The following is a 23,334-nucleotide window of genomic DNA, read 5'->3' as shown; positions in this document are numbered from 1 at the left end:
GCAGGTCTGCATGATTTGACACCTTAAGAGATTATTTTTTATTGCTCTGGGGTCCCCGTACATGGGCGGGACTATTCACTAGATTATGACTATACACAGAGATCCCCTACTACAGAACCCATCTTGTTGGAATGGAATGCGATGCTGGAAGAATTTATAGCCATGGATGTACAGATGCATTAGGAGGCCCCCCAACTCCCTTTTTGGTGTAATTTGCAATAATGTGTCGGGCGAGATGCAGGATGTTGTACACTCAGCATGTAATATAAAGGCTTCGGAATATAATTGAGTTTGCACATACTAAGGTCCATACTGTGGTGCTGACCGCCGAAAATGCGTATTGACATAAGGCTAAGTCTGTAGGGGGGTGGGAGAGGGTAGAATAGTATTATGTTTGTATCCGCTATTATAGTGTACTGTATAAGCTATGCACATTTTTGTTTGTAAATTGTAATGTCACGGAAAATTAATAAAAATATGTTACAAAAAAAGAAAAAGACTAGACGGTGGCCTATTAAAGAAGCCCAGCATTAGTGGTTTGATCCCTGATTCTGCTGGAAATAGGCTGGAGAGATGAGATAAGATCTTATGAGCCAATTCAGGATACTTAAGCGTGACAATCACGCTGTCTCCTGGGAATGCTTTCCTGGACCTACCAATCCAGGATACCTTCCTGGCCATCCAAATGTGCCTGTGCTCTGCAATATTAAATCCAGCATGCTTGCACAGCCAGTGCGCCACTTTATTAATTAGCTGGGTGGAGGATTCCTCATGTGTGCTTTTACGTCCTGGTTCACCTGTCAGGACCACTGTGTAGGGGCAGTTTGCTGGTGGGAGATCTATTACTGGCAGATATTGCTGTCCTTTTGCTTGGGAGGCTCTGCGAATAATGCAATGTACCTTAAACTTTGCACTTCTAGCTGTAGGTAGACAGTGGAGTGATAACAGGACTAGAGTTGTGCGTTCACTTGTGTGAAGGCAGGGAAAAAGCCTTGCAGCAGCATTTTAGATGAGTTATGAGTGTGAGGATGGCTTGCAGGTTATTTTGGTAAGAAAGGTATAAGAAGATGCAACGTAGTGTGTTCATTGTGTAGAAGGCATTCTTTGTGACGTAATAGCAAGGATATGTCTGAATCTATAGTTACACCTTGTTTTCTAACTTCTCTTGATGTTGATGGGGGGAATTAAGGTTCCTTAGGGCCATATGATGATAGAATGATAGTTTAACCATTGTCTGCTGGTCATAATCTCTGTCTTTGCAGTACTGAGTTTTAGATGGTTATTAAGCAACTATGTGTTTATGGCAGGAAGGCAGTATCAAGGTGTGAATTGTAGATGTCTTCAGGCTATCAATTAAAACATTATTTGGGTGCCAATAGTTGATGACTAGTGAGGTTGCATGAATTAATCTGATTTGTTAAAGGGCTTAAGTGGATGTTGAACAATAGAGGTGATATGACAGACTCCTGAGGAATGTACAGTTGTGTGTGGGGAGGTGATGTGAAAGGTGTAGGTAGATCACACGTTGTCTGTCTGTGAGATAAGAAGCAATCCATTTTAGAGCATTTTCATGGACTTCGAGATCATGGAGTCTTTGCATTATTGTGGGGTACATGCCATTACAACGTGGTCGTTACAACGACCGCGTTGTTACATCGCATACCATTACAACTCAAGTCGTTACAACCACTTGCTGTAGGGGGCGCTGGATGTTGAAATAGTATAATTTACTATTCCAACTCCAGTCTGTGCAACAGTAGGGAAGGTGCAACAGTAGGGAAGGTGTTGGATTTTAAATCCGTTGTAACAACTTGCGTTGTAATGGTTTGCAATGTAACAACGCAGCCGATGTAACAACTGCGTTGTAGTGGCATGTGATGTAAACAAGGTTTCCCGTCACATACAGCTGGAATAAACAAGGCAGCTGCTCTGATTTTGTTCACTGTGTGTTTAAGGTCATCCCAGAAGGATATGATTGCTATCTCTGTGCCAGGAGGAAGGAATGTGTTATAGCTGTAGTGGGGTGACATCTGATCATCAGGGATTCAAAGGTGAGTTTTTTAATTATTGTCAATTGTAGTGTTTTTTATGGATGACAGCTAGGCCTCCTCCAATTTTGCCAATACTATTTTTGTATATGATGTAAAAATTAGGAGGGATGACTTTGTGGCTTGTGGGTGCAGAATCTTTGCTGATCTACGTTTCTGTAATGAAGGTGGGGTCCATTGGTGTTCCTGAGATGTTAAATCAATTTTTGATTATGGATTTTGTGTTAAAGAGGAGGCATTTTAGATGGATTGTTTCTTTCTTCTTAAAGTCTTGTAGCTTAGGTGGAGGGGCATAGTTTGGCTGGTTTGGCCTTTATTTGGGTTGTAGCTTTTGGTGGAGGTGGAAGGGGGTTCGTTTGGTTAGAGAAATGAGGATTTTAAGATTTGTTTGTGTTTTGTGAGCTTTTTCTGGTAGATAATTGTGCTTTAACTGCTGTGTTGTCTGGGTGTTTGGGTAGAGTGCGGGGAGTTGTGTTGGGAAGGTACAATTAGGGAACCTTGTGCTCATATGTTTGTGCTTTTCCTTGATTTTAAGTTTCCTTCTAGTCAGTGACATTAGGTGTGTAGGTTATTTGGTTTGCGGTTATTGAATTTCTGTATTGTTTGTGATTGGTTTTGTGCTGTTGTGGTTGTTTTTGTTTTGGAAAAGTAAGATGGTTGATGGGGAATTTATTAGTACTTAAAGTCACTCACTGATTGGAGTGTGTATTTAGTATAGGTGGACTTTAGAGAGTATCACATTGATAAAGCTTTTGTGAGTGAGTGAGTTGTTGCTCACCTGAAATAATTATGATGGAAATGCAGACTTTCAGGCCCTAACTTGCCCAAACAGGCAACACCCTTAACCTATTGCCATTCACCTGGACGCCCTGAGCTCTAAGGTTAAATAAGCCTAGTGATCAAATGTCCTTGGACTAGCAGGAACTCTAGCCATAATCAATATTAACCCAAGCCCTAGACCTTAGGTCTAATCGGAGCGCTAGCAATCATTCACAGCCCCAGCCTTATCAACCAACCACAAGCCAGGTCCTAAATCCTAGGTCCACTAGAAACATTAGTCCTGGGAGCCGATCAGAACCCAAGTCCTAAGCCCTAGATCTAATATAAACCCTAGCCCTAGGGGGCAATGAAAACACATCTGCACCAGCCAATAAAACTTTATTCTAAGAGCATGTGATCTTAAACTTAAGAGGCTGTACAAGGTGTGAGGGGAGAAAAGAAGGCCTGCCCAGGTGACTCTGGCCCCACACCCAATCACTTAGTCTGAAACTGGTGTGCAGAGAGAGAAAGGGAGCTGTTGCTCAGCTCACAGTCTCCACGATTGCAGACTGTCCCAATTCACCCTTTGTAGTTCCTGTTCAACCTTGTCGGTCAGGCCGATTGTAAATCCACTAAATAATGCTTTTCGCACACTTATGAAATCTTTTCTGCTACAGCAAAACAAGTGCTAAACACACTACCAAACACAATTTAAATTACAGTAAACAGATTACGCAGCCTGTACACCATCAGGTTAGGGTTTGGATTTTGTTTTTAGACTTCTTTTGATTTGGCCAGCAAGGGTAACATCAGCAGGAGTACCTACAGGAGAAGTGCTTGCAGTAACTTCATTAGCGAAAGATGGTGTTAGATGGTAAACCAAGGGACACTGAGTGGTGTCTGCCGAAGTGCACTTTTTCATTCCGTAGGTAGATACAGAGTAAACAGGCAAAATGCTGTCACTCACAGAGAAGAGAACCAACAAATGAAGTGGGCTGACCCACTGCCCCATGCTGTATGCTATGGTGAGAAGAAACAACATGTGAATGACACTTGAACAGACCAATGGATGAGGAGGGCAGAACAAAAGCCCCTTTCCGTAGGTTTACAAGCAAGAACTATAATAATAATTTTGTGGGGAAAACATGATGCTGGTGTAACACCTAAAGTTGTCTCTGGGCCAGAACTAAAAAATACAGTTTAGCTATTAGAGCTAGGGAACTTGTGTTGTTTCATTTTAGAGATTTCAGCTATTGATTCATCAGATCAGATTCCTTTCTCCAGTTCTAGTCTCTGCCCTTCCCTGAGCGCCTGCATAGGGGTTCTCTTTAGAACTCCTCATCTTCATCGTGAGGTATTGCATCAGGGGAACAAAGACTCTGGTACAATTTGAGGAAGACATTAGGTATGTCTTCATCACAACCTCAAGTCTGCGAGCTAGGCCCTGTTCCATCCATCACAGTAGTTTTGTTTAACACACAGTAGCATCCTCCACAGAGCTCATGCATTTATGGGTACCTTCTAGCTCTTGTAACTGGGTTTCTAACTGTTCCCTTTTGTCAATAGGATCCTCATTGACTGGGACTGGAAGCATCTCATTTTGACTGCTTTGAGATTACCCCATAGGATGCCTTCACCTATTTCTTCTTTATTGTTCTCCTCTAGGTAGCTCTTTATGCATTTCTGGACCTCCACCACTGTGTCACTGTTCTGAAGATTACCGTCTCTTAGCCTTAATCCTGGTTTCTGTGTTTCTCCTTTGGCACCTGTACTATCAGTGTAATAGGTGTGTAGTACAATTGGGAGATATGACCCATTGTGGAGAAACAGATTCTCATACCTGCTGTGTTTGATATCAAGAAGTGATCAAGTCACACTTATGCGAGTTGTGCCAACGCTGATGAGAAAATGGTATAGTCTCATATGGTAAGGTCTTGTGGACACCATACCTCAAGCAGCTATATATTTTGAAGACAGCTGCTCCCTTCCTCAGAAGGTGAACCCATATGGGAGCCTTTTTAATCCAAGCGACCCCTTGCGTCATTCATAACTATATTGAGATCCACTGCAAAAATGACAAACCCTTGGGACCTGTCATGTATGTCCACTAAGCTGACTCTCAGGATGTGCTCCTGTCCTGAACTGGGAGTGTAGATAGAAGTCACTGTGGAAATAAATGTGCCTATTCAGAACACCACTGCCAGATTATCCCTTTGAGTCATGCCAGGTACCAAGCATCTCTGTGAAGACGTTCTGTCCCATGAATATTGCTATCCCTTCGTATATGGTCAGGCTTGAATCACGGTACTGATTTGTGAACACTTAATCCTAATTCAACATAATTCTGACCTCAGCAAATGGAACTACCTCAGCACGCAGATATCTGCTACCAAAACAAGTAACATGTTAAGATGCCAAGATCCTGCTTTTTCCATTTCTTCCACCTCTCTCTCGATATTCAGGATTCCCTTTGCCTCCAACAGTGAACTTGGCAAGAATAACAGATTCAGACATGTGAAGGTCAGTCACAAGGGGTTTCTACTATCTACAGAACACCCTATGCTTTCTGAAACACTCAGTCCCCAGATGGGATGCCTGCCTCGTACCATTACTGCTGAGAGGTTCTAAAACAAAGCAATCTACTGGTCATTGTACGTTATGTCCCCTTTCTTTCTCACTGCCTCAATCATCGTTTCTTTGACCTGACAATGGTGATCTCTTGTTAGTATGTATGGGGGAGTGTTCCTTGCAGCACCAGGGCTGTACACTCGTGTGTCTTATCGAGTACTATTGTCTGAGGTTGAGTCAGCTCCCAAGATATTATCTAGCAGGCTACATATCCCTTAACGTCATTTGCACCCAAACCTCCATGGATTTTATTGTTCTGCCTGAAGCAGTTTTCATCTAGTTTCCCTAGGAGGGCCTTGTTATGCTCTTGCACCTTGATAACATCTTGCCTCAGGAATTACTGCTCTTCTGATCTTCAGCCCCTTGCTGCCTATCTCCTAAGAAGTTCAGCTCTTGCTTTGTTCTAGCATATATACAGCCAAGATCGCTTTGACGAAGGAAAAGTCTTCCCTTAGGCCTCAGAACAAGTCTTCCCAAAAACCACCTCATGACACTAGCATCTACATGTTTATTCTAGATGGTGTCCATACTGTTCCAGATATCAGTAGACCTTCCCCGTCTGTTTATGTCTTGCTTTGGGCTGAAGTCCTGGTTAAAATACTTTCAATGAGTAATTTTGTCTTCCCCTTAACTGCTGCCAGAATGGAACACTGACTTCTTTGTTTTTTGGGAGACTAGTGCGGCCCTGAGACACTGCCCACATCACCATCTGCACACACCCATAGGTTTCCAATCAACTAGTGCTAGATGTGACCTTACCCCACTCTTTAGCTTAAGCAGCCCGGTAACACCTCATTTGTTTTAAGCTTTCTCCAACCACTCCCTGAAGTGGAGTGCCACTTTATTTCACTTTCAATCTTGAACTCCTAAATCAATCTATAATCCCCAGTGTGCCACTTTGACTGGATTAACTGCCGGACCACAACTGCGGATGAGGATGCGCGGGGGGGGGGGTGCTTATGCAGATATTAACTGAGTAGCTCTACCCCCTTCGCTAAGTCCAATCGTTTGGTCTACCCTGTGTAGGTACTCCTCCACCAGGGACTGCACCTTCATGGCACCCTAGCACCCATAGGGCCTGGTATTGGTCTCTTGCAGGCCCTTCGCTTAGACCTCACCAGGCCCCACAAGTTTCCCACTACTTTCTATGGGCGCTCTTGGACCAGCTTCTCTACTATGGCCATTTGGATTTTGTCTGACTGACTTTATCCCCCAGGATCGGTCTCAAGTTTGTCCCTTCCCTGGTGTCTCAGCTGTCAGGGTTTTCTTCTTACTGTCTTTGGCAGGAGAGATGTGGGATCGGGTGAGAGGCGCCCCGGGGGCACACGCTCTAGCGGTCTGAACCTTCCTGACCTGGAAGTGTTTGCCGGTTCAGGGATTGAAGAGGCCGTGCTGTCAGGAACGAGAGCGAGGAGGTTGCGGAAGGAGGCCACCGAGACGCGGGAGCATGATCCAGAGCTGGGAGGAGGACATGGAAGCCGGGACGGAAGACGGAGAAGGCATTATGAAAATTGCAGATACAGACCCAAGTGTAGAGTTGGCGGGCGCTAGGCCCACATACTCAGATAAGAATCACACAGACACAGTTGGTATGGGTAGATAACTGGCCCAGAGCACGTGCGCTCGGCCCCTTTTATTGTCAGGGTCACCTGACTGGTGACGCCTGTGGTGAGTGGGTGTTCAGTGTGTGTTACAGGAGAAGTGGAACACTAGAATGTATCCAGCCAGATACTACATCCCTTCCAAACTTTAATGAAGGTCAAAACAATGAAGTCCGAACCTGTGGGAGAGAATGCAATTTGCAAACAAAAATATAACACAATGATAACGACTTCCACGTAGTCTCTTTCGCTGCTGGTCAACCGCCGACGCGGGTATCATTGCAGCTGGGACCACCAGTTCTCCTTGGCACGATGTCCGGGTGCCCTGTGGATGTAGTCTTTTCTTGGACTCACAGCGTGGAGGTGTGCTCTACAGTCTCTCTTTCTGTTCCACATACAGTGAAGGTGTAGTGCTGGTGGATCGTGTCCGTGTTATTTTCCACGACGCAGTTCTGGTTGGCAAATTTTCTCCACTGGTGACTCACTATCTCCCAACAGGATATGCAGTTGCAGGACATCCCTCTAACGGATGCCCCTCTATCGTGGGCGTCCCCTCTCACCGGACGACCCGGAGGCCCTTTGCTGCCAGGCTTCCACTGGACCGGTGGACTTCCGCCTTGTCGCTCCAACCACGTTGGAGGGATCGCTACGGGTCACCGCTGTGTGTCTCAAGCTCCACCTGAAAGGGTGTTGTTAGCACTTGTTCATTTGCATGCCACCTTTGCCTTCCCAGGATTTCAAGAGCGAGCTTCGACAGTCCATCTCTCGTGTAGGGACCCGCTGCCACCGGTGTCCCTGAGGCCTCTGCCCCTTGGATATCCACGGTCCTGTGCACGTTCCATCCCAGAGGTGGTTGTTAACAATGGACCGGCCTGCTCGCCTTTGTCGTCACCGGGTGACCTTCGGGTTCGCACGTAGATGTGTACTCCCAGTGGTGCTGATGTTTTCCAGGCACCGTGTTTTGATGTTCTTGCACCTTCGCTCTCTCTTCTTCAGGTGTGTTCCTTTCTGGTGTGTGAGTTGACTTGTCCCGCACACCTTTGCTTTTCTCCTCTGTTCTCTTCCTTCGTCATGGCGTCTTGCCACTCAAGATCTGTCTTCTCTTTCCTTCCTTCGCGACGCGGTCTGGTCTTCTCTCATGCCTGTTCACCCTAATCAGGCTTCTCCATGTAGCGTGCACTCCGCACGTTTCCCCCTGGTCTTGTCCAAGCACTAGGACACTGTCTTCACTTCGCTCTGTGACTGGACCTGTCATTGCAACATTCTTTCATTCGATTACTTCTGACTTCAAGTTGATGTCGTTGGACTTCTCTTCCGTCTCTTCCTGGTCCTCTTCGCGGACCTCTCCTAGGGTTCTCTTCATGGACATCTGCTCGGTCGTTTACTTCACGGACCTCTTGTCAGATCTCTTCTTCGCAGGTCACTCTGCTCTGACCACTTCTGAGGTCAGTTTGCTCTCTGACCTCTTGTAGGTCGGCGGCGTCCTTGCGACAATCTGGTAGGTCGGCTTCTTCCTCTTTGCGACCATCTGGCAGGTCGACTTCTTCCTCCTTGCAACCATCTGGCAGGTCAGCTTCTACGTCTTTGCGACCATCTGGCAGGTCGACTTCTTCCTCCTTGCAACCATCTGGCAGGTCGGCATCTTTCCCCTTGCGACCATCTGGCAGGTCAGCTTCTTACCCCTTTTCGGGTCTTCGTGCTTCTGGTGGTCTGCGCAACATCTTCTCTCCACAGTCGCATTGCTTCGGCGCGCTCCTGACTGCGCCCTTCGGTCCTTTCAGAGACTTGCTGCTTTGGGCTGTTGTCTTAGCTTCTGCCCAGTTTCTGTGTGCAGTGCTTCACTGTCATCTGTACTGCTGCAGTGACCATCTCTCGCTTATGGGTGTCACAGCATACCTTCACGCCCGTCTAGGTAGCTTGTCATTTGAAAAAAACCCTTACGGGGACCCTTGTGGGGTGTCTGCCACCTCGGCGTAGGCAGTTGTGTATGTCTTCACTCTGCTTTGATGTGTCATAGCTGGCCCAGAGCTGCTAAGCTTTGCATTTGGTACTTTTGCCTTCTTTCTTTTCCTGCACTTAAGCAGCCTGAACCTGCCTCTCAATGCTGATCATCAGTATACCTCAGTGCTCTTCCTTGTGTCCCGGTGCTGTTGCACTCACTGCGCTCTCTGTGCTACATTTATGCACTCCTGGCACTTTCCTGCTCATTGCCTTTTCCTTCCTAAGGCAGTACCTGGACTCAGCCACTAGATGGCAGTGTTGCCTTACATGACACGTGGGCTTAGGCTGTTTGCTTGGAACTACAGCCTCCCGCTTTTCCGTTCTTCTCAGGGTGCGCCGGTACAAGGCTTCTCGTGACCTCGGCTCCCCTTGTGACTTCCCCCACAGGGCATAGGCACTCTAAACCCAGGTAGGGTCTTTTTCACACTGTCCGTTTACTGTGTGCTGTATGAAAATACCTTTCTGAACGTCTCAGGAGAATCGGGGACCACACCAGTGTAGTCCTTGTTGCAGGTCTGTCCTGCCTACATTACTTACATTCCCAAATGCGATAGCGTGAAATGCCCACCAGGTAGCGCTGTTGCTCCGTCTCTTGCCCGGCAGCGCTCCGATCGGCCCCAGGAGCCTCACATACACTGCGGGCCTCGTGTACTTTTCTGTCTATGTCCCTGAATCACATGGGTCTGCCTCGGGACTCCTGATGGCCTTGCACACGCCGCCTCCTGAGCTGGCACCCCTTCAGCTCGCCCCTCGCCCGGGACACCGAAGGTCTACAGGAGATCGTCCTCGTCTCCCCAGTAAGTCCTTTCATTGACCTAATCATGTGTAATCAGGGCCCTCGTTGCCTGCTGCACAGCGGCCCTCACAACGCCTTTACCGCTGCACACACGGTACTCCACCCCATGTTTGCCTGCTCTGATGGGGTTATTCTGCCTCTTCCTGCTGTGCGTGCTTTAGGCGGTTGCTCTGTGCCGAGGACGGCCACTCGCTCTCTTATTGCCCCCGCTCCTCCGCAGCAGCCTCACACTTCACGAGCTGCGCGGGGCTGGAGCTACTGCCAGAAACTTCGGTGCCAGGCCTCCATGCCGTGTGGGGGTTCTCACGCCTAACCGGCGCCGACATGCTGCTACCCTTCCTGCGCGGTGCTCATTATGCACTGCGCGCTCGCTCCCCATTTGCTCCCATGAATTTTCTCGCAGCCGTGGGCCGCACATTGTCCTTTCTCTCCCTCTCTCACCCCGCCGCAGCAGCCTCTCAGCTCCCTTAGCTGCAGGCGGGGGGGGGGGGGGGGGGGGGGGGACCGCTTGCTCCATGGCGGGGCAGAGTACCATTCACTCGCGGGGTGGGGGGGTGGGTAAGTACTCCATTCCTCTAGTCTGCATCGCTGCCCCTACGGATCACGCTTCGGGCTCACCTTCCACCCGCTCGCCACTCACTTCTTTCAGTCTGCGGCATTGGCTGGCATCCTGGCAGTCCGGCCCTGCTCGTGCTGCAACTCCGCCGTCCTGGGCTTCTCGTCACGCCGGGCAGCTCGGCAGCGGATCCTGCAGAGGCGGGAGTGGGCTCCCGCCCAGCTGCTTTTTCACCCGGGGCTTCCTCCCGCCCCATGGGCTGTCAGGCGTGTCGGGCACCTCCTCCCCAGGGTGCAGGCATACCAGGTGCGGGGTGGGCTCCCGCGAACCTTCTTCACAGCGTTCGGGCCCGGGGCTCTTCATCTGCCCCGCGGGCCATTAGGCGGGCGGTGCGCCACCTCGCAGGGGGTGCCTTTCACACGGCAGCTCTCTCCCCCTTTTCTCATCTGCCCGGCTGATGCATGCACGGGCACAGCCCCCTCATCGCCAATGTAGAGTTGGCGGGCGCTAGGCCCACATACTCAGATAAGGATCACACAGACACAGTTGGTATGGGTAGATAACTGGCCCAGAGCACGTGCGCTCGGACCCTTTTATTGTCAGGGTCACCTGACTGGTGATGCCTGTGGTGGGTGGGTGTTCAGTGTGGGTTACAGGAGAAGTGGAACACTAGAATGTATTCAGCCGGATACTACACCAAGGGAAGGCAAGACAAGACGGGGCTGCTGTGACTCCTGTCAGAGGTCACGGCTCAAGGCAAGTACTGTCTCCAGGGGAGGCATTGAAGCGGGTGGGTTTCTGCTCCCCATCGACCTTGCAGAGGGGTGCGGTGGTGACTGGTGAAGGGCTTCACATTTAATGGTATATGCTGTTAACAGCCACGGGCCTGACTATTTCCCCCGAGGGCAAGAGCGAGGAAAGACGAAGAACAGAGAAGGGGAGAAGAGGAGTGAAGATACCTTGGCATCCCTACAAGTGAAGAGGAACTCGAGTGGAGCACAAGAAGAATAGTGAAACGCACAATAGAAGGCTGAAAATAATAAATCCCTTTCTTCTCAAACACAGTGGCTAGGATTACTTCTTGTCCTATCACACTTCCCATGTCTAAAAAAACTAAATCTCACTTTGTGTAATGTAATCTGGTGCTCATGTAAAGTTTTCCAATGCCCTTGGGCCAAACTCACACTATATAAAGCTGTAAACAAGCCTCTAGGGTCAAGGAGGAGCACCTTTCATCAACTGGTCGAGAAGGAGGACAGAAACTCTTCTCCTACTCCACTGCCATCTTGACCTTGCCTTCTAATGGAAACTTAGAGAAGATAAAAATAATAAAACGTTCTGAGGCTTGCAAGCAGCATAACTCAAAAAATAATTTAGCTTTAATATCATCATCAACTTTATTTCGCATTTAGATAAATGCATAAAAAGTACATACAAATATAAATAATATACATCATATAAAAACCATCTTTTCAGCCAAAACCGATCAAAAAACAATTTAAAAAGCAGTATCAAATTCATAGGGATGACTGTGAGGGTAGAATAGTGTAATTCAATGGTACCATTAGCATAAATGCGACGTTGCAACTACAAGGTTAGTAGTACAGACTCTGGGCATGTGTACCTCCTAAGGTGTAATGTTCACCTTTCTGATCTTTAAGAAGGCAAGTACAAAATTTGCAATCACAAAACATAGAGGTGGGGTTTCCAATAGTTGAAGGGTTACAAGGGCCTGGTAAGCTATGTTTTTTCAACAGTGGAATGATAAATTTTTTCCTCTCTGCCTTGTAAAATGTGCAAAAAGTAGAAGGTGCAAGGTGGATTGGCTGGAAGAAGCGTCACAAGGACAAAGACAACTGGTTTACCGAGTAAACTTGGGTTGGGTACCCAGTCATTAGCAGAATGTAATTCGGTCTAAATCTGACCAGAACAAAATGATGTCTACTGTTAGGAACAAATGAAAGATAATATAGGTGCCCGGTACTCACAGTTGGTGATGCTCTGTATGTGATAACTGTGGTTTTCGTTTGATTTTTGTGCCACTCCTCTTGAGTTCATTCAGCGATAAAAAGTTCTTTTAAACTACATTTAGAGAAAGATATGTACTTGGACGGTGAGATAAACAGAAATGCTAGGTCTAATTCGCTATATGACTGTTTCACATATGCTACGCAGGTAATCGAGGAAGCTTGATCCAAGGATAAAATATCCTTTAAGACTATTTGGTTTAAAGGGACGAATTCCCTTTTCCAGATTGAAAGCCAGGCTAGAAGCGGGCCATTTTCAAGGTGTCAGATATAAACTGAAAGCCTAGTTACTTATGAACTAAGATCTTTGGACAAGCACTAGGGATGGACAGTAATCTCTTTAAGAATTTGTCTTCTATTACTTGTAAAGAGTCAATATGTGCTGTTCCCTAGATTGCTGCGCCATAAGTTGCTATGGATAATGTTTTTGCAGAGTAGATTTCTAGCATTTCTTTGACTGGTTTATTCCCAATCTTTCTTCTAAACTTCCAAATGCCAGCTAGACTTTTGGCCAGTAGGTTCACTCTATTCCTGAACATCGTGGCCCAATGTAGTTGTCATCAAAGAAGATGCCCAAATACATGAAATTATCCACTCTGTCCAGCTTTCTGCCATTTATATGATGAAAGGACAGCCAACTGATGGTTGACACTGCGCACTGTGCTAAGGGTAACTAAGTTACAGATAGTTAATCACATTGGCAAAACGATCAATGAATACAAAAATGTTGCGTTCATAAAGACATATATTTTCAACATATATGTAAAAGCAATATCACATTACATCATCATATGAAAATCAAAATTTATACATAATGGTGGTCATCCACCACAAACAGTTCAGAAGTGAAATATGCTACATAATACTTTTGGGTAGTCACAAGATGGTGTGTTGGTAAGCCCAATGCATTTCGGGACTAAGCTGTCCCTTCATCAGGGGCGATCTGTGAAAAAATACATGAGTATCATAATCAATAACAAATGCTGGGTGTTTACATACAAGAAGAGTCCATGGTGGAGGAGTTATGAATCATATGTTAGATAATACATGCCATTAACCCAGACGTATGATGGACAGACCTTACAATTACTGCTGCAAACAAGTGGAAATGTAATATAGACACCCAGAAACGTGGTTGCATCAAGACGATGCAAGTGACTCAGGAGAAAACCGATAAGAATGGAATATAGTGCAAGAAAAATGGAAAAAGTGATCCAGGATAAGTATGTAGTGTAGTGCAAGAAATATAATATAAAAAAATGATGGCTGGAAAAGCCTCACCTCAAGTATTATGTTTTTAGATCTACAAGAAGAAATGGGGATGCTCGTGTACAACAGTCTGCAAATGGATGAACTGAAAGACAAAGGAAGAGAGTGTAAAACCAAGTGTCTGCATAGAGACAGAATCTATATGGGAAAGAGAGCGTAGCCCTACTTACCGACTGTGTGGTATTAACAAATGATGGGAAGTAAACTGAAAGAGATGCAAGGAAACATCGTTTTAAGATGATACGAAGTGAAAACAGTGAGGTTCGTTATAACGCTGATAGTGATTGCCCCGAGTACGATCACAATACTCACTTTAAAAAGAAAGAGGGAGATGGCGTACCAAAGCCTCAGTAAAGTTGGGAGTGTCACGTGAAGGGAACACGGTGATCTGTAGCGAGCCCAAACTTCAATAGATTACGTGAAAACTATTGTGCTCGTTCTGGCGCTGGGGCAAGCGCTGTAATAAATGATGAAAATGACGAGTGTCAAAAAAACATGGCATACTGCAATAGCGGGTAGTAATAGAGTTACTGGTTCACTACTGCACAGGTGCAGGATACTTACTCAAGAGTGCCGATGGCGATGTGAAGACCGATAAACACACTGGCGTCCTGTTGTAACGGCAGGATGTTCAGGTGTGGATAGCGCGCCAATAAATGGGATTTCGATAGCGGAAACGAAAGGTCAGGGAACTGGTGAAAAGAGAAAGTGGACTAGTAGGTGACGCCATGTTAAGTCGGTGTATCAACAAAACGGCAGAAACGCCGGAAATGGGAAATGACTATTGAACATCTAGAATGGAGAATATGGAGCAGTGTGTCAAAAAATAACCGGTTAAAAGTGTGAAATAGATGTGAGCTAGTAAGAGAACCAAGGAAAGAAAATATAAATAAAAAAATAAAGATTGGGACAGGTGGGTATCTGAGTACATGGCTGATATGAGATAGTAGGTGACGCCATGTTAAGTCGGTGTATCAACAAAACGGCAGAAACGCCGGAAATGGGGAATAACTATTGAACATCTAGAATGGTGAATATGGAGCAGTGTGTAAATGAATAACCGGTAAAACGTGTGAAATAGATATGTGCTAGTAAGAGAACCGAGAAAAGAAAACATAAATAAAAAATAAAGATTGGGACAGGTGGGTATCTGAGTACATGGCTGATATGAGATAGGTTTAATACTAAGGGAAGATATGGCATCTAAGGTTTGTAAAGATTTAAAAGAGTGTTTAAAATGATTGTGTAAACAGGAATTGCCGATGAAGATCGGTATAGTTAGAAAATGTGTGCTGATTAGCAACAAGAGGAAAGGTGCATGACCATATAGTAAAGGTGTTGAAAAAGAGGACAGTAGTGAGTCTCAAGGTAAATGAAAAACTGGTACAAACAAGAGAACATTTTATGTTTACAGGAAGCATGATAAGTCTAAACGGTCATTAAGCCCACACGGGGCTAAGGTCTGCAATTTCTGAATCCAGAAGATCTCCTTGCCTAGAAGTAAATTGGTAGTGTCTACGCCTGGTCTGACATCAATGGTTTCAATAATCTGAAAACGGAGTTGGGAAATTGTGTGTTTAGCTTCTGACCAATGCATAGGCCTTGCCACAAGGGCATTTGATACAGTAGATGACATGGGTGGTATTGCAATCACTGTTGTGTTGCAAGGACATTTTGGAACCTGATGTGGGATGAGTTAAAATGTTTCCTAAAATGTTTCCTGTTATTACATTATTGCAGTGTATGCATGCATGACATTTGCGAGTTTGTGGCAAGGCCTATGTAGGCAAAACCGAGCGGAAAGTAAAAACTCGCATCACAGAACACAAATCCAGGATTAGGAATAAAAGCAGCACTTCAAGTCTCGCCATGCATTGGTCAGAAGCTAAACACACAATTTCCCAACTCCGTTTTCAGATTATTGAAACCATTGATGTCAGACCAGGCGTAGACACTACCAATTTACTTCTACGCAAGGAGATCTTCTGGATTCAGAAATTGCAGACCTTAGCCCCGTGTGGGCTTAATGACCGTTTAGACTTATCATGCTTCCTGTAAACATAAAATTTTCTCTTGTTTGTACCAGTTTTTCATTTACCTTGAGACTCACTACTGTCCTCTTTTTCAACACCTTTACTATATGGTCATGCACCTTTCCTCTTGTTGCTAATCAGCACACATTTTCTAACTATACCGATCTTCATCGGCAATTCCTGTTTACACAATCATTTTAAACACTCTTTTAAATCTCTACAAACCTTAGATGCCATATCTTCCCTTAGTATTAAACCTATCTCATATCAGCCATGTACTCAGATACCCACCTGTCCCAATCTTTATTTTTTATTTATGTTTTCTTTTCTCTGTTCTCTTACTAGCACATATCTATTTCACACGTTTTACCGGTTATTCATTTACACACTGCTCCATATTCACCATTCTAGATGTTCAATAGTTATTCCCCATTTCCGGCGTTTCTGCCGTTTTGTTGATACACCGACTTAACATGGCGTCACCTACTATCTCATATCAGCCATGTACTCAGATACCCACCTGTCCCAATCTTTATTTTTTTATTTATGTTTTCTTTCCTTGGTTCTCTTACTAGCTCACATCTATTTCACACTTTTAACCGGTTAATTTTTTTACACACTGCTCCATATTCTCCATTCTAGATGTTCAATAGTCATTCCCCATTTCCGGCGTTTCTGCCGTTTTGTTGATACACCGACTTAACATGGCGTCACCTACTAGTCCACTTTCTCTTTTCATCAGTTCCCTGACCTTTCGTTTCCGCTATCGAAATCCCATTTATTGGCGCGCTATCCACACCTGAACATCCTGCCGTTACAACAGGACGCCAGTGTGTTTATCGGTCTTCACATCGCCATCGGCACTCTTGAGTAAGTATCCTGCACCTGTGCAGTAGTGAACCAGTAACTCTATTACTACCCGCTATTGCAGTATGCCATGTTTTTTTGACACTCGTCATTTTCATCATTTATTACAGCGCTTGCCCCAGCGCCAGAACGAGCACAATAGTTTTCACGTAATCTATTGAAGTTTGGGCTCGCTACAGATCACCGTGTTCCCTTCACGTGACACTCCCAACTTTACTGAGGCTTTGGTACGCCATCTCCCTCTTTCTTTTTAAAGTGAGTATTGTGATCGTACTCGGGGCAATCACTATCAGCGTTATAACGAACCTCACTGTTTTCACTTCGTATCATCTTTAAAACGATGTTTCCTTGCATCTCTTTCAGTTTACTTCCCATCATTTGTTAATACCACACAGTCGGTAAGTAGGGCTACACTCTCTTTCCCTTATAGATTCTGTCTCTATGCAGACACTTGGTTTTACACTCTCTTCCTTTGCCTTTCAGTTCATCCATTTGCAGACTGTTGTACACGAGCATCCCCATTTCTTCTTGTAGATCTAAAAACATAATACTTGAGGTGAGGCTTTTCCAGCCATCATTTTTTTATATTATATTTCTTGCACTACACTACATACTTATCCTGGATCACTATATTCCATTCTTATCGGTTTTCTCCTGAGTCACTTGCATCGTCTTGATGCAACCACGTTTCTGGGTGTCTATATTACATTTCCACTTGTTTGCAGCAGTAATTGTAAGGTCTGTCCATCATACGTCTGGGTTAATGGCATGTATTATCTAACATATGATTCATAACTCCTCCACCATGGACTCTTCTTGTATGTAAACACCCAGCATTTGTTATTGATTATGATAATCATGTATTTTTTCACAGATCGCCCCTGATGAAGGGACAGCTTAGTCCCGAAATGCATTGGGCTTACCAACACACCATCTTGTGACTACCCAAAAGTATTATGTAGCATATTTCACTTCTGAACTGTTTGTGGTGGATGACCACCATTATGTATACATTTTGATTTTCATATGATGATGTAATGTGATATTGCTTTTACATATATGTTGAAAATATATGTCTTTATGAACGCAACATTTTTGTATTCATTGATCGTTTTGCCAATGTGATTAACCATCTGTAACTTAGTTACCCTTAGCACAGTGCGCAGTGTCAACCATCAGTTGGTTGTCCTTTCTTCCAGTTTTTTACATGCTCGATTGACAGCGAGCATTACGCTGCAGCACCTATATCATTTAGTACTAATTTATTGATCAGCTAGTTAACAGGAGTGCGCTGCCCATCCTTTTTTGTACATTTATATGATGAAGCATTAATTTTTTCTTCTTGTCCCTGCCCACAGCCGTCACGTAGGACTTAGTTTTGTTGACATGTAGGCATAACTTTGCGAAATAAAAAATAGTATATCTCAATAGAAAGCTGTAGGGCCTTTAGGGTTCTGGCCAGTAAAACTGCATGATCTGCATAGAGCATGCCAGGAAATGGGAGTGTGCCTACCACTGGAACGTCATTGCATTTTTCACTCAGCACCTCAGACACTTTGTTTGTATAGAGGGAGAAAAGGAAGGGGGCAAGGAAACAGACCCGTCTCACCCCCTTATTAATCCTAAAAGGTTTTGAGCATTCCATCTGTTTCCCATATCAGACTACCACTTCTGGGTGGCTATAAAGGTCTCTAATGAAGAAAATTACGGATGGGTCCACTGCCATTGACTACATGATGAACCACAGTTTGCTGTGGTTCACGCAGTCAAAGGCAGTGGACAGGTCCATAATTTTGTGGTGACATATTTGGCGGTAATTAGGACAAGGTTGAGGCACTGATCTGTTGTGCCCTTCCCTTCCTAAAGCCGTATTAGGCTTCCTCAAGGATGTTATTCTCAGTTGCCCATTCTTCCAATCTATTTAGTCTGCCTATTAGTTTTGCCGTACTGTCCAAAAGGAAGATTGGATAATAGTTTGCTGGGTCTGCGCCACTCCCCTTTTTATGGATTGGAACTATCACAGACTGTCTCCAAGACGGCAGGGGGCCAGCTTCAACTATAGTGTTGAAAGCTGGGGTCAGGGCCGGGGTCCACGGAGGTTTCTTGGTTAAGAAGACATTCAATGGGGCCCTGTCAGGTACAGGTGCCTTCAGTGCTGGTGATTGAGATAGTGCAAGTTCTACTTCGTCTATGGAAAACTTCAGCACTGACGGAGCGCTTGAGTGTGGTGCCGATGTCTCTACAGCTATAACAGGCTGTTCTTGGAATATGTTTTGGAAGTGATTAATCCATGTGGCCTCATCTATAGGGAGGTCCAATTTTGGCTCACCTTTCTCCTAGAAGAGAATGCTGTTAACCACTTTTCAGAATGATTTACTATCTTTGGATAGTGAAGCTAATCTTAAATTCTCCCAAGCTTCCATAGAGATCGCCCTTTTTCTCTTTAGCCTGACGGATTTATAAGTAGACCTAAGGCTTCTGATATAGATTTGGTCTCTGGGTCGCAGTTTAAGTGCTTTGTGTTGGTCCACTGAGGCTTTTGAACAGTTTCTTTCAAACCACTTAGATGGAAGAAGTGTCTTGTGAGAAGTTTGTCGAGTTAATAAATCTTTCACAGAGATTAAAATGCCACTAAGGGCTTCCACAATTTGGTTTTCAATAGACTATAGGTCTAGAAATAAGCAGATCTCCTGGTAAGAAGAAGACACTATTTCAGACAGTATTATAATAGGCTCAATGTTCTCCTTATTTAAAATATAGCCATTTTTACTAGCTAGAATTGGTTTGGGTACATGTTTAACTCATAATTTTTTAGGGGAGTGCCAGTTAAACGTAAAATACAGTAAGGTAAATTCACACAACCTCGAAATTTTTAAGGCTGCTACTTGAGGATGTTGGAACAAGATAAAATCAATAACCGATATAATGTTGCAGCCATGTGGCCCGGGATAGTGCATGTTGGTTTAGCAATTTCCAAATCCCACGACATCAGCAAGTTATTTAAGATGTTTCTGTACTTGTGGTGATTGAAATGTGCAATAAGATGGCCCTTTACATCAGTTACCCCGCAAATACTAGCTTCAGTATGTTTACAAGTATGAGTTTTAAAGTCGCCAACCCAAATAATGAATGGCGATCTGGTATAGTGAGAGAGCAACTCCTCCATTTTTTGCCCCAATTCTTCTGCCACTTCTGCTGGGTTTATAAAATTATTATAATAAACATTTATTAACAGTAGGTCAGGACTCTTCCATCCCCTGACTACTACAATGTGGAAGTAGGTGGGACTGTTCATAAAATCTATCTTATCAAACGGGATAGTGCTAGCAATGAGTGTTATTAGGCCCCCTTTAGCCCTGCCTAAATTAGAGAGGACAAAAAAAGGAATGGTAACCATTTAGAAAAAAAGGATTCTGTTCCCAGGTCTCCAGTAAGCAGATAAATCTGGCATCCCACAGCTCAGATTCCCATGCCAAGCTACCTTTTTTGTTATTGAGGCCAGCTATATTCCATGAGAGGAGTGAGATTGCTTCTTGGTCAAGAAGGGACGGGGCAATAGGTGGTGTGCTAGGTGAATCGTGAGAGTCAGGGCTCATAGTGGCCAGGCCACCAGTACAGACATGGCACATAGCCTCAATGGTGCTCCCTCAACTCCGGACTCTAATGTGCTAGGTGGAGGTGATGGATTAGAGGGGGGACTGAGTCAATCACAATTGTACCAAGTCCTCAAGTGCAGCAAACATAAGTTTAATTTTAATTTTTATTTTATCACCAGCAAATTAAATACATACAAATTTCATGAGGATTGAAGAGAAGACAAACAGCGATATTAGGGTTAAACATATGACAAGTAAAAAGAAAAAAGAGGATAAAACCATAAAATAAAATGAAACAGGTTACAGGATAACAAATTCATTGTTATACGAGACAATTACAAGTAACCTATTAAGCATCTTATCTTTACAATGTTCTGCAGAGCAAATATATTTTCTAGGGATATATTGTTAATAACCGGAGGGGGATACAATATAGGTTGGTATTTACCTGGGGTCTAAATTTTTCGATATTGTTTTTAAGTATAGATGGTGGTTTATAGAAAAAACCCAGTGGGACTGTAAAGATCCAGGACTGTGAGGAGGGTGCTGTCGGTAATTGGCATAACAGGTGCCTCACCAGCCAGGGATTATCAAAAGTGAGGACGATGCAGTCGTTTTTTATTGATTTTGGGGCTAAGCCTACCAAGGAGATTCTTCTGGCCATTATCAGGTGGTCTTGTATTAGGTGCTCCATGTTAGCAATGTGAGACAGTCAATGCCAAGCCTTAGCCATCAATTGAGCAGTTGATTTCTTTTGGGAAACTGAGCGGTGGAATTTTACCATGATTATCAGAAGGGGACATGCCGCAGGAGGTAAGTTCAGGGTCAAGGGGTCGCTACTCTTTATGGGGTTAGGAAGCTGTACACTAGCTATACTAATATTAGTGTGTGGGGGCTGCTTGCGCACTTGAGATGATGGTTGCAGAATCTGCCTGGTGTGTACCTATAATGGGGCCGAAGGGGACTAGGTTCGGCTGGACTGTAGTTCGAAGGGGTCTCTATATTGTCAGGGTGAGTCCCGTCTATGCTTTGGCTGGCTACGGCCAGGTTTTCCTTTTCTTGACCCTGGGGCAGATTATGAGTAGTAGTGCCATGATTCAAATTTGCGTATGCTGGGATTGTCAATTCCCCCCTCCCCCCAGCCTGTGACTCAGGTGGTGGTATCAATTTTTTTAACGCTAAATCAGCAAGAGTTCGTTCAATGGCGTCTAAACGGGTGACAATTAGGTCTATTCGTTTTTTTAAATTCACCTCAACGGCCTCCCAGCTTAAAGTGAGATCTGGCGTTATTCTGTTGAGGGGCCAGGTTATTTGCTGTGACCTGCAAGGGATTTCTCTTTCTTGGTTGTTTGGAGGTGGTAGCTTGGGAAGCTTTGGGTGGGCCTCGTTTGCTTTCGGTGGCTGTGTAAAGATGTTTGGGGAGGGTCCCAGCCAGTGATCTGGTCAGCTATGGGGTGTGTAACGGCCTGGCTGAATAGGGGTAAAAAATCCGTTGGGTGCCCCCCAGCTCCTAAAGACAGCCTCCGTTCTGCAATCGCAATTTTTTTAACCAGAGCAGTAGTAGCTTTTGCCAAAAGGTTATCTAGTGAGGTGATCGTTCTCCGTGGCAGCCTGAATCGCTTTCTTCTCCTTAAGTAAACACAGTTTAACGTTACAGGGGGGACCAGCCCAACCTCCTCTGGGTGCAGTATGGGCCTGTCCATGGCCCAGGCTAAGCCCGGGCACGTCCCGTGCAGCGGGAGTCCGCCGCTGTACTTAGGCACTCCTGCGCTGGAAATGGCGATGCCGCAGTCCCTTCTGCAGCCAGGTGCTTCTTGGGAGCAGTAGTCACCCCCTCTGTGGTGCCAAGAAATGCTGTCCCACGCAGCAGGAGTCTGCTGCTGTACTTAGACGCTCTTGCGCCAGAAATGGCGATGCTGTGGCCCCTCCAGCAGCCAAGTGCTTGCTGGGAGCAGTAGTCACCCCCGCTGTGGTGCCAAGAAATGCTGTCCCGTGTAGCGGGAGTCTGAAGCTGTACTTATACGCTCCTACGACCGGAAATGGCAATGCCGCGGTCCCTCCTGCAGCCAGGTGCTTGCTGGGAGCAGTAGTCACCCCCACTGTGGTGCCAAGCAACACTGTCCCGTGCAGAGGGAATCTGCAGCTGTACTTAGGCGCTCCTGTGCTGGAAGTGCCGATGCCGCGGCCCCTCCAGCAGCCAGATGCTTGCTGGGAGCAGTAGTCTTCCCCGCTGAGGTGCCAAGAAACACTGTCCCTTTAATAAGAAATACCATGAGACTGTTTCACCATACATAACAGTCGTTTAAAAATACGGGTGAACAGCCGATAATTACTGTTATTATTCCAAATAGCAAACAAATCCAGAGATTTTCATGATAATTTATGAGCAGTTCTGAAATAGTGTGCCTAGTATGATGCTACATATTATTCCTTTGGTTGGAGAACTGATAGCTACACTTGTTCTAAGATTTAAAAAAATTATCACATTGCGGTCAGTAGTTGACTAGTCAGGCCAAATTCTAGTCTAATTCGCCAGTGTTCATTAGAGCTCAGGAGTAAAAATATTGTTCTAAATAGTGAAGACCGTGCAAAACCCAACCACTTCGCCAATCTACCAGGGAACACCGCTTGGCTGTAACTCGCAGCTGCTAATTATTTTAATATTGTTAATTGTTTAGATGTTTTCTAAGAAGTGACTCGGGAGCTGAGTGCATATCCTATGTACTGAAAAATGAGCCAAGAAGCGTTATTCTTTATTAGAACATTGGAACGTTGGCAGCTCCATTGAAGACAATGGAGCGCTCCGGGCTAATACTGGCCGGTATAAGCCCGGAGCTCCAACATTCCAATGATTGTCTTTGTTCACAGCTCTGGCTGTGAACAAAGACTTCAGGGAGCCTGAGGGGATTTCAATCCCCTCGCGCTCCCTGAAGGGCTTTGTTTTGGTAGAACATTCTGCCCTCTAGTGGCAGAATGTTCTAATAGCCTTATAACCCTTCGTAGCAGGGCTATACCGCTGTTAATGGCCCGCTGCTGTTGTTAAAGTCCCTCGCCTTCGGCTCGGGCCTTTAACGCTGCAGCGGGCCATTAACAGCCGGTATAGCCCGCTACGGCGGGCTATAAGGCTATAATGTTAACAGATGATACTTTATA

General features: G+C 45.2%; 1 protein-coding gene and 1 long non-coding RNA gene across 6 annotated transcripts in view; one reads left to right on the top strand and one right to left on the bottom strand.

Moving 5' to 3' along the window:
* Window positions 1–23,334, bottom strand: part of SNED1 (sushi, nidogen and EGF like domains 1) — a 3,096,442-nt gene that overhangs the window by 2,032,041 nt on the left and 1,041,067 nt on the right. The gene's annotated exons all lie outside the window — the stretch shown is intronic.
* The window catches only part of LOC146785412 (uncharacterized), a 36,800-nt gene continuing 23,114 nt past the window's right edge, over window positions 9,649–23,334 (top strand). The window contains exon 1 of the long non-coding RNA XR_014970644.1: window positions 9,649–9,834. This is a non-coding gene — a long non-coding RNA (uncharacterized LOC146785412). The remainder of the gene's footprint in view (window positions 9,835–23,334) is intronic.

The sequence above is a fragment of the Triturus cristatus genome, chromosome 11 (assembly GCF_964204655.1).
Source record: "Triturus cristatus chromosome 11, aTriCri1.1, whole genome shotgun sequence".
Classification (NCBI taxonomy): Eukaryota; Metazoa; Chordata; class Amphibia; order Caudata; family Salamandridae; genus Triturus; species Triturus cristatus.
This window is presented reverse-complemented; position numbering and strand designations above follow the sequence as displayed.